We start from the raw sequence: 12608 nt of genomic DNA, 5'->3' as shown, positions 1-12608 counted from the left end.
CGGACTCTACCTGGCATCATGTGTGACGGGCTCTACCTGGCGTAATGTGTAAAAGGGGGTTCTACCTGGTGTAATGTGTGATAGGGCCTCCACCTGGAGTAATGTGTAAAAGGGCCTCTACCTGGCGTAATGTGTGACGGGCTCTACCTGGCGTAATGTGACAGGGACTCTACCTGCTATCATGTGTAAAAGGGACTCTACCTGGTGTAATATGTGACGGACTATACCTGGCATCATGTATGACGGGCTCTACCTGGAGTAATGTGTAAAAGGGGACTCTACCTGGTGTAATGTGTGTAAGTGGCACTACTGTGCGGCGTCATTTGAATAATGGAGACTACTGTGCAGCGTAATATGACTTGGTTTTATTTTGTGGCCACACCCCTTCCCCATGAAGCCACATCCCTATATTTTTAACGCACATTGGCCCTGTTTTACATGTGGGGGGGGGTGCTGCTGCTGTTTCATGCACACAGCCCTAAAATATATAGTTACGGCACTGCTGATGGGTATAAGGAGAGTCCTCACCAGTACAGAGAGTGGCGTGTTACTGGGATCGTCATCTCCCTGCCCCGTGCTGGAGGAAAGGTCACTGGCCTTATCCGCCCACAGCCGGCCCCTCCTGCAGGACGTCCTGGGCACGGGGGCTCAGGAGCAAGGGCTGGCCGGGGCGGCAGTGCAGGAAGCGGGCCAGGTGAGTGCCAGACTCTGGCTGCCTTTCTGCAGGCCCAGGGACTTCTCTGGCACCCAGCACCAGTCTCTCCTCCCCATAGCGGACCCAGGCCTCAGCGGCAAGAAAGCGGCAGCCTTGGGACCGGACAACAGCGCCGGCCATGGAGGGGAGAACGGCTCAGCAGCAGCACCAACAAAGCAGCGACCACTGGGATCCAGAGGCCGGGGCTCCCCGTACTCCCGCTCACATTGCTCTCTTCATTGCCACACTTCAGCGGCTACTGCCTTACAGCACTACATTAACCCGCACACGCCTGCCATCACCAGGTGCATGTATATAATTAATGTATGTGTGTGTATATGTGTGTACACCCGCCCAGAGGCGTATCTAGCACGGGGCGAGCAGGGCACGTGCCCTGGGCGCTGTGGAAGCCCCAACAGAGGGGGCGCCACCGGCACGGCCCGCTCACCCCATGCAACAGGGATTCCGCCGACGCTACCTGCGGCGCTCTCCCTGTCTTCCCGGCTGCTGTGCCTGTCACACTGGACAGGCAGCGGCAGCCAGGAGCCTCCGCTCATCTCCCCCGGCCCTCCCCCTCTCTCCGTCTCCCTACACATTGCACTGTGCGCGATCGCGCGTGCGCGCGCGACCGCGCGCCTGCGCGGCTTCAGTGAGCGGGTTTAACAGCCAGGTGAGCGGAGTGGACTTTAGTTTTTTTTCTGTCGGGAGAGGGGGTTGCGGGACAGTGTGTGTGTGTGAGTGTGTGTTAATTGTGTGAGTGTGTTAATTGTGTGTGTGTGGGACAGTGTGAGTGTGTTAATTGTGTGAGTGTGTTAATTGTGCGTGTGTGGGACAGTGTGAGTGTGTTAATTGTGTGAGTGTGTTAATTGTGCGTGTGTGGGACAGTGTGTGTGTTAATTGTGTGTGTGTGTGGGACAGTGTGCGTGTGTGTGTGTTAATTGTATGTGTGTGTGTGACAGTGTGCGTGTGTGTTAATTGTGTGTGTGACAGTGTGTGTGTGTGACAGTGTGCGTGTGTGTTAATTGTGTGTGTGGGACAGTGTGCGTGTGAGACAGTGTGCGTGTGTGTGGGACAGTACGTGTGTGTGAGACAGTGTGCGTGTTAATTGTGTGTGTGCGTGTGTGGGACAGTGTGCGTGTGTTAATTGTCCCGGCGGTGATTGGTGTCTGCAGTGTGCGCCCCCGTCCTCCTCCGCTGCTGCTGACAGGAGCGGTGTTGTGCGGCTCTCCCCCTGCTCCGCCGGCTCCGTCCTCCCGTCGTGGCCCTGCAGTGTGTGCCGGTCTCCCCAGCAGCAGCAGGTTAGTCTCTCTCTCTCTCTCTCTCTCTCTCTCTCTCTCTCTCCTCCTGTGGATTGAAGTTTGTAAGTATCATTTTCATTTTTACAGGTGCCCCTATTGGATTCTACTGGACAAGTGGACGTGACCGGCGTGGGATGTAGGTAAGTAATGTGTCTCTCATTTTTACAGGTGCCCCTATTGGATTCTACTGGACAAGTGGACGTGACCGGCGTGGGATGTAGGTAAGTAATCTGTCTCTCATTTTTACAGGTACCCCTATTGGATTCTACTGGACAAGTGGACATGACCGGCGTGGGATGTAGGTAAGTAATCTGTCTCTCATTTTTACAGGTACCCCTATTGGATTCTACTGACAAGTGGACGTGACCGGCGTGGGATGTAGGTAAGTAATCTGTCTCTCATTTTTACAGATTCCCCTATTGGATTCTACTGGACAAGTGGACGTGACCGGCGTGGGATGTAGGTAAGTAATCTGTCTCTCATTTTTACAGGTGCCCCTATTGGATTCTACTGGACAAGTGGATGTGACCGGCGTGGGATGTAGGTAAGTAATGTGTCTCTCATTTTTATAGGTACCCCTATTGGATTCTACTGGACAAGTGGACGTGACCGGCGTGGGATGTAGGTAAGTAATGTGTCTCTCATTTTTACAGGTACCCCTATTGGATTCTACTGGACAAGTGGACGTGACCGGCGTGGGATGTAGGTAAGTAATCTGTCTCTCATTTTTACAGGTACCCCTATTGGATTCTACTGACAAGTGGACGTGACCGGCGTGGGATGTAGGTAAGTAATCTCTCTCTCATTTTTACAGGTACCCCTATTGGATTCTACTGACAAGTGGACGTGACCGGCGTGGGATGTAGGTAAGTAATCTGTCTCTCATTTTTACAGGTACCCCTATTGGATTCTACTGGACAAGTGGACGTGACCGGCGTGGGATGTAGGTAAGTAATCTGTCTCTCATTTTTACAGGTACCCCTATTGGATTCTACTGACAAGTGGACGTGACCGGCGTGGGATGTAGGTAAGTAATCTCTCTCTCATTTTTACAGGTACCCCTATTGGATTCTACTGACAAGTGGACGTGACCGGCGTGGGATGTAGGTAAGTAATCTGTCTCTCATTTTTACAGGTACCCCTATTGGATTCTACTGACAAGTGGACGTGACCGGCGTGGGATGTAGGTAAGTAATCTGTCTCTCATTTTTACAGGTACCCCTATTGGATTCTACTGACAAGTGGACGTGACCGGCGTGGGATGTAGGTAAGTAATCTGTCTCTCATTTTTACAGGTACCCCTATTGGATTCTACTGGACAAGTGGACGTGACCGGCGTGGGATGTAGGTAAGTAATCTGTCTCTCATTTTTACAGATTCCCCTATTGGATTCTACTGACAAGTGGACGTGACCGGCGTGGGATGTAGGTAAGTAATCTCTCTCTCATTTTTACAGGTACCCCTATTGGATTCTACTGACAAGTGGATGTGACCGGCGTGGGATGTAGGTAAGTAATCTCTCTCTCATTTTTACAGGTACCCCTATTGGATTCTACTGGACAAGTGGACGTGACCGGCGTGGGATGTAGGTAAGTAATGTGTCTCTCATTTTTACAGCTACCCCTATTGGATTCTACTGGACAAGTGGACGTGACCGGCGTGGGATATAGGTAAGTATGTGTGAGTGTGTCAGTGTGTTTTAATAAATTTTTACTGTCACGGTGTGTGAGTTGTGTTTTTATTTGGGTATTTTTTCTGTTGTAGAACTACAGGTACCGGCGGGCCCGTTATTTCCCTGCATGTTGGTACTTGAGGTTCTCCAAGTACCAGCAAGCGGGGGAGGCTTTCTGGGCCTTGTAGTTCCACAACAAAAAACAATATTCTTTTTTACTTACATGGCTATCAGCCTCCCATCCACAGCCCACGGATGGGGGGGACAGCCTCGGGCTTCACCCCTGGCCCTTGGGTGCCTGGAGGGGGGGTGACCCCTTGATTTAAGGGGTCCCCACTCCTCCAGGGAACCCCGGCCAGTGGTGACTAGTTGGGGGGGTAATGCCATGGCCGCAGGGACCTACATAAATGTGTCCCCCGGCTGTGGCATTATGTCCCTGGCTAGTGGAGCCCGGTGCTGGTTTTAAAAATACGGGGGGACCCCTACATCTTTTGTCCCCCGTATTTTTGGGACCAGGACCGGACTAAGAGCCCGATGCTGGTTGTCTAAATACGGGGAACCCCTGTCCAATTTTTTCCCAGTATTTAAACAACCAGGACCGGCTCAAAGAGCCCGAGGCTGGTTATACTTAGGAGGGGGGACCTCACGCAGTTTTTTTTGGACATTTTTAACCCATTCAGACCCTTCTCCATTAAGTTAATGGAAGCCCTGGACAACAAAATTGCATTCATGTCCTCCTCCCACTCCCTTCCCAGTCCCAAACACTAATTATTATTATTTTCTATAAAATTGTACAATATATCACAAGTATGATGAGCAGGCATGCAGCGGGCATTGGCGGCTTTGGACTGAGTTGCAAATTAGTGGCGGAGGGCTGGGTCAGTTGATGGTGGGCCAGTTTGTAAGCCATTGGTGGTGGCAGTGGGCATCGGCTCAGAGGCAGTGGCGGGCATTGGCTCGGTGGCGGTAGGGCTCATTGGCAGGATTCGGCAGACATTATGCTGTAGTGCCTCACCGCACACCACTGACCTCACCGCACGCCACTGGTGTGTGGGACAGTGTGCGTGTGTGTTAATTGTGTGTGTGGGACAGTGTGCATGTGTGTTAATTATGTGTGTGGGACAGTGTGAGTGTGTGTGTGTGGAACAGTGTCAGTGTGTGTAAATTTTTGCAGTCCAGTGTGTGTGTGTGGGGGAGAGGAAAGTATGAGAATGTGTGTGTGTGTGTGTGTGTGTAGTCTGAGTGGGTGTGTGTAGGATTTGGGGGTGGCCAGTCTGTGTGTGTGTGTAATCAGTGTGTGTGGGATGTACTAATGGCCATTTACCGAAGAGAGATATGTATTAAACCACGGGCACTGAGATGCCCTTCTCACTCACCATCCAGCTGGGTGGGCGAGCCGGGCGGGTGGAAAGCCAGCAGCAGGGGCAGTATGCCGGATATCAGCAGCCGAGGGTGGGGGCTGTAATGCACGTGCGGAGCCCAAAGCCGGAGATCAGCAGCACGTTGACCGGCAATAAGCAGCTTCTGCTTCCGCGTTCAACATGCTGCTGATGTCCGGCTTTGGGCTACGCAGGGTTCGGGGGATGGGTGTCCTCTGCCGGTGTACTGCAGCTCCGGGGGTGCGGGCTCCGGAGGCTTTCAGCACTGTTGAATATCCAGCTACCTCAAGTATGTACAGCCCGCACCCTCTGCTGCTGATATCCGGCATGCTGCTGCTGGTTGTCCCCACGCCCGGCTCGGCCACACAGCTGTATGGTGAGAAGGGCATCTCAGTTCCTGAGGTTTAATACATATGCCTCAGAAAATGGCCTCTGCGGTAATCGATACTAATGCTTACCGTGACAGTAACAGCGGGGAGGAAGGTGCACATCGGAATCCTGCAGCATGAAACAAGAACCCCTTCAGAGCGCAGCAGACCACACTGAAAAGGGTGCATACCCGGTGCGGTGCTCTGCATCCCGGGTCGTGCCGAAGATGTGGAGTGTCGGAGGTGGCAGAAGCGCCGCAGCTTGGGGTGAGAAACCGCTGCAGCCCTTCCGCTGCTAAACTCTGCAATTAGTCTATTAAGGGGGTGGGCTCCCTCATCATAGTGCCCCACAGGCCATGTTAATTCTGGGGGTAGGATCCCCTAACTCTATAATGGGAATTTTGGCTCATATCATGTGCTGTAACGTGAATTTTGGCTCATACCGTGTGCTATAATGTGAATTTCGGCTCATACTATGTGGGGTAATGTGAATTTTGGCTCATTCCGTGTGCTGTAATGTGAATTACGGCTCATACCGTGTGCTGTAATGTGAATTTCGGCTCATACCATGTGGGGTAATGTGCATTTTGGCTCATACCATGTGGAGTAATGTGAATTTTGGCTCATACCATGTGGGGTAATGTGAATTTCGGCTCATACTGTGTGCCATAATGTGAATTTCAGCTCATGCCGTGTGGGGCAATGTGAATTTCGGCTCATACTGTGTGCTATAATGTGAATTTCGGCTCATACCGTGTGCTATAATGTGAAAGGGGCACCAGTACTAGATAGTACAAGGGGTCCTAATACACTGAAGGACACGCCCCTTTTGAGTGACCGCGCCCCTTTTCCGGAGCGCGCGCGCCTTCGGCGCGCGCATAATTGCTATCTAAACTCTTTCATTCCACCTTCAAAATTCTACTTCGACCACTGCACCTACATACACATACATACACACCCTGACATCTTTATATGCAGTGACACCGGTGGCGTCTGCACATACTTTCCTTTTGTATTTTTTTTTTTATTATTAGCATTTTATTAATTTATTCTTTTTATTAGAATTTTTTTTTTGGGGGGGGGGGGGGGGGGGGGCGCCATTATTGATCTTGCCCTGGGCTCCAAAAACCCTAGTTACGCCTCTGCACCCGCCCCTCTCCCACCTCCGGCTCCCCTGCACCCGCCCCTCCCCCACATACAGCAATAATAATATTGCACAGCCCGAGGGCGTGCAAGGGTCAAAGGGGCGTAGCCCCTTGCGATGGTGTGAACAGCGCCCGTAGGGCGCGATGAATCACCTAGTTCACTATAACTTGTGTACACTAACACTTAGTGCATGGCCAGCACATATTAACTTTGGTTTAAAACTGAGTTTAGAACATTTAATATAAGCATAGTTGTGATAAGTGAAGTGTTTGGTAAAGTTGTTTGTTCATTAAATGTTTCTATTGTGAATTTCTAATCAGATTTCATCCATAGCACGAAGATAGAAGTTCCAGTACAATACATTTATACCTGTATCAGTAGTGTGTATAACATAATTGTAACAGTAAATAATTGGTATACTTTGGTGTACATTGTTACTGTGCTACAGCTGTGTTGTCATTCTTTACATGTGTTACCTTGTCGTACTAAAAATGTATTAATTCTTGTAATTAAAGACTGTATTTAGTACATTTTTTACTTTCTGTGTCTGGAAGAAATGCCTTACCTTCTCCTCTTTGCCTGAAGAAGAGAACCTGTGCAAAACGGTACTTAATATTGACTTCCATAGTGTAAGATTTTGTAAGTGTTACATAAATACGGATTTACCATGGTCTCAAAAATCTGCACAGTCCACTGTACCTGCTCTGGACAATCCATTTTACAAAATCACCTAGGGAGGCATCATGGTCTAGGGGACGAGCTCTAAACCCTGGAACAGTCAAACTGTGGTAGTGAAGATGGAGGCACCAAGGTGGGCAAGGCACTGACGTATCAGTAATAGGTGCAAGGTGTACATACCACGGGGGCCCCTGAGTCCAGGCCCCCCACACCTACACACACCATGCACCCATATAATTACCATCAGGCTGGCGCCGGCTGCAGAAATTACCAGGAAAATGGCCACTGCAGCCATTTTCCGGGTGATTCGCCCATGTGTAGTACAGATGTACCCAGGGACAAGGTGCAGGCGCCATGTTCTCGGAGACTTGCGCATGCACAGTAGGCACAATGTCAGAGTCTACTGCACCGTCGGAAAGGAGGGGACCCAATTGGAGCCTCCTCCTGTGACTCTGTTTTATACATGCTGGCTAACTCTCCCGGAAAGTCTGGGAGTCTGTAAAGGTCAAGAGTCCGTAATGTTGTCTCCCGGACTCCTGAAAGAGTGGGACAGTCTCCTGCATGATCCACATTTCCCAAGTAAAGTAGGTGCCCCAGGAGTGTGTTGAGGTGATTCACATTGAATCGAGTCATCCTGGCCCCTGCTGTAAAATACAGAAAATCACAATTTACAGTTGAAGGAGGCAAAACAATGATGACACCGTTGCGGCACCTGGTTGATCCTTCTGGGACTCTCCTAGAGGGGGCTTTATAAAAGTCAGCAAATGTGATTTTGGCAACCACAGCTCTCAGCCATTAATTCCAATGCCGGTGACTGGGAATGACCTAACTTCATGCAAGTACAGTACAGAGGTTAAAGTACTATCTGGGTGACATCGGGTTATGTTTTTTTTTATTTAAGAAACCTTTGGACTACTTCATGGTCCAAGGCTGGCCTGATTCATAGGTTGCTGAGTACTGACCCGGCGTACAGTAATTTTTTTTCTTTTCTTCACAGTGGGACTACAGGAGCCAGTGGGTCCTAAATTCTGGGCATGCTGGCACTTGTGGTTCTCCAAGTGCAGGCATGCCAGGGCAGACTTGCTGGTATCTGTATTTCCACTGTGAAGAGCAATATTACACTCTACTTTTAGGGGGACATTTACTAAGTTGGCCAATGGAGAAGTTGCCCATGGCAACCAATCAGCATTAACGTAACATTTATAATTTGCATACTATAACAGTATACAGAGCAGCTGATTGGTTGACATGGGCAATTTCTCCACTGGCTCACTTCTCCACTTTTATCACTGCTTAGTACATGACCCACTTAGACATCAACCTCGCATCCACTGCCACCAGGTCAGGGATGTGGGGAATATTCTTGGGCTTTCAGCAGGGTCGGACTGGCCCACAGGGGTACCAGGAAAACTACCGGTAGGCCCCACTGCCTGACAGCCCACTCCTTCATCTGGGGATCAGGTTCCAGAATATGCACTTGTATTATACAGGGTAGATATGTTGCATTACACTGCACTAAACTATTGTGTATTTCAAGCCTTTGTGGTAGCTGGCCACACCCCCTTTGTTGGCTGTCCACACCCCTAAGTATGGGCCCCTATAACTGCATTCCCCCGGTGGGCCCTTCATGCCCCAGTCCGACCATGGGTTTCAGCCTCGGGCAAGTTTTTTTTTTTTTTGGGGGGGGGGTGCATCATTTTTTGGGGTGGTTTATGTGACGGCAGGGGTGCACTGTAATATGGGTCTCCCCGATATGGTTAATCCACCTCTGCACACCAGTAACAATGTTTGCTCCGACGGTGTATTGCGTTCTATTGACGGGTTAACATGTGTTTGCCATATGATTTCCCATTGATTTTGCTTTTAGTAAATCTCTGATTTGCAAAATTGATGGAATATTGCAGAAAATAATCAAATGGGCCAAAATTGATCTTTAGTAAATTTACCCCTAGGTGTCTATAGAGGCACAGCACTATGGGGCTAATTCAGACCTGAGCGCTGCTGTGCATTTTCAGGTCTGAACAGCGCATGTGTATGCACCGCAATGTGCAGGGTGTGACGGATTGCAACAACGGGGATCGCCGGGCAATGACGGGATGGTGCGAAAATTCCGAATGCACCGGCGATCGCAAGGAGTGTCCGGAAAAACGCAGGTGGGACCAGGCGTTTGGAGGGAGGGTTCCTGACGTCAGTTCTGGCCTCGATCATCGCACTGGAAGAGTAAGTCCTGAGCTACACAGAGACTGCACAAAATTAGTTTGTGCAGCTCTGCTACACATCCGTACGAATCCCTGCACAGCGAATTCCCCCTCCGCCTGTAGGAGGCGACTACCTGATCGCAGGGATGCAAAAAACGCACCCTAGCGATCAGGTCTGAATTAGCCCCTAAGTGTGTTTGCAGTACTTCACTAGAATACAGACACCTACTCAACATCAAACTAAACTCCAGCAGGGTGTTGTGTCCCCATATACCTACTCGCTGCCTCCCCTGCATATTTAACGCAAAGTGCTGCAGTGTAATAAAAATGCAAATCTGGATTATGTAGAATAGAGATAATAGGCATTGGTTCATATTTTTGTGTTATTAAAATAAGGGTTAAAAGAGGACACGTTTGCGTAGCAACTAGTATTACAGTTTTACAGCACTGTAGTGAGAAGTTCAATTCCCAATCACAAGCTATCTGTGTAGAGTTTGTATTATGTCCTCCCTCTGTGAAACGTGTGTCTATGTGTTCCCATAGGGCAATGATTGATATCAATTATATATATCCTCCTATAAATACTAAAAATAATACTTTTATAAACAAATTTTATAAACAAATTTACAAACCAATAGTGGTCGACCTAGACACTGTCGACCTAAGTCTAGTCTATTTAACAGAGCACACCCAATAAATTGGGTATTGTCAGCTTTTAACAACGTCAAAAATACATTTTAGAATCTCTTAGGGTTCAGCTGTGGACCTCATTTCACTGAAAGTGTTGGCAATATACCTTTGGACTACCACTGGTTCATTTATACCACCAGAGACTCAATTATTCTGGAACTAACTCCATTTGAGTCTCCATTCACAGTCATTCTTTGATATCTTTATATCCCCTGTATATGGCAGTCACCTCTGCCCCCTACACCTAACTGTCTCCTCTACAACCCCAGTACATGGTGGCGGTCACCACTGCCCCCTGTACCTGGTGGTCATCTATGCCACCTGTACCTGGCGCTCACCTATGGCCCCCGCACCTGGTGGTCTCCACTTCATGCCCTGTATATGGCGGTCACCTCTGCCGTCTGTACCTGTCAGACACCTCTACCCACTGTACCTGGCAGACACCTACAGTACGCCCTCTGTACCTGTCAGACACCTATGCCCTCTGTACCTGGCAGACACCTACTGTACGCCCTCTGTACCTGGCAGACACCTATGCCCTCTGTACCTGTCAGACACCTACTGTACGCCCTCTGTACCTGTCAGACACCTATGCCCTCTGTACCTGGCAGACACCTACTGTACGCCCTCTGTACCTGTCAGACACCTATGCCCTCTGTACCTGTCAGACACCTACTGTACGCCCTCTGTACCTGTCAGACACCTATGCCCTCTGTACCTGGCAGACACCTACTGTATGCCCTCTGTACCTGGCAGACACCTACTGTATGCCCTCTGTACCTGGCAGACACCTACTGTACGCCCTCTGTACCTGGCAGACACCTACTGTACGCCCTCTGTACCTGTCAGACACCTATGCCCTCTGTACCTGTCAGACACCTATGCCCTCTGTACCTGGCAGACACCTACTGTATGCCCTCTGTACCTGTCAGACACCTACTGTACGCCCTCTGTACCTGTCAGACACCTATGCCCTCTGTACCTGTCAGACACCTATGCCCTCTGTACCTGGCAGACACCTACTGTATGCCCTCTGTACCTGGCAGATACCTACTGTATGCCCTCTGTACCTGGCGGACACCTACTGTACGCCCTCTGTACCTGTCAGACACCTATGCCCTCTGTACCTGTCCGACACCTATGCCCTCTGTACCTGGCAGACACCTACTGTACGCCCTCTGTACCTGTCAGACACCTATGCCCTCTGTACCTGTCAGACACCTACTGTACGCCCTCTGTACCTGTCAGACACCTATGCCCTCTGTACCTGGCAGACACCTACTGTATGCCCTCTGTACCTGGCAGACACCTACTGTATGCCCTCTGTACCTGTCAGACACCTATGCCCTCTGTATCTGTCAGACACCTACTGTACGCCCTCTGTACCTGTCAGACACCTATACCCTCTGTACCTGGCAGACACCTATGCCCTCTGTACCTGTCAGACACCTACTGTATGCCCTCTGTACCTGTCAGACACCTACTGTACGCCCTCTGTACCTGTCAGACACCTATGCCCTCTGTACCTGGCAGATACCTACTGTACGCCCTCTGTACCTGTCAGACACCTATGCCCTCTGTACCTGGCAGACACCTACTGTATGCCCTCTGTACCTGGCAGACACCTACTGTATGCCCTCTGTACCTGGCAGACACCTACTGTATGCCCTCTGTACCTGGCAGACACCTACTGCATGCCCTCTGTACCTGGCAGACACCTATGCCCTCTGTACCTAGCAGACACCTACTGTATGCCCTCTGTACCTGGCAGACACCTATGCCCTCTGTACCTGGCAGACACCTACTGTATGCCCTCTGTACCTGGCAGACACCTATGCCCTCTGTACCTGGCAGACACCTACTGTATGCCCTCTGTACCTGTCAGACACCTACTGTATGCCATCTGTACCTGGCAGACACCTACTGTATGCCCTCTGTACCTGGCAGACACCTATGCCCTCTGTGCCTGGCAGACACCTACTGTACGCCCTCTGTACCTGGCAGACACCTACTGTATGCCCTCTGTACCTGGCAGACACCTATGCCCTATGTACCTGGCAGACACCTACTGTATGCCCTCTGTACCTGGCAGACACCTACTGTACGCCCTCTGTACCTGTCAGAAACCTCTGCCCTCTGTACCTGGCAGACACCTACTGTACGCCCTCTGTACCTGGCAGACACCTCTACCCACTGTACCTGGCAGACACCTACTGTATGCCCTCTGTACCTGTCAGACATCTATGCCCTCTGTACCTGGCAGACATCTACTGTATGCCCTCTGAACCTGTCAGATACCTCTGCCCCGTCCGGGTCCCGGTTGTCTCAATACCGCCGCCGGGAACCCGTCGGGGGTACTATACTGCTGCCGTAATACCGGCGAGGTAGGCGATTCCCCCTCTATGAGTGTCCACGACACCCATCGAGGGAGAATAGAACCTGATGTGAGCAGAGCTCGCCAACGGGCCTGCAAGGGGCTTTGTTG

The 12608-nt window shown here is 50.4% G+C and overlaps 1 protein-coding gene across 1 annotated transcript in view; it reads left to right on the top strand.

The window, feature by feature from the left end:
• The first annotated feature begins 1304 nt into the window (after positions 1–1304).
• The window catches only part of STON1 (stonin 1), a 242663-nt gene continuing 231359 nt past the window's right edge, over positions 1305–12608 (top strand). The window contains exons 1-2 of the mRNA XM_063918690.1: positions 1305–1364; positions 5510–5678. The gene's annotated coding sequence lies outside the window, so the exon portion shown is untranslated. The remainder of the gene's footprint in view (positions 1365–5509; positions 5679–12608) is intronic.

This window comes from Pseudophryne corroboree, chromosome 4, assembly GCF_028390025.1.
Source record: "Pseudophryne corroboree isolate aPseCor3 chromosome 4, aPseCor3.hap2, whole genome shotgun sequence".
Lineage (NCBI taxonomy): Eukaryota > Metazoa > Chordata > Amphibia > Anura > Myobatrachidae > Pseudophryne > Pseudophryne corroboree.
Note: the sequence above shows the minus strand (reverse complement) of the source record. Positions and strands in the feature narration are given on the sequence as shown.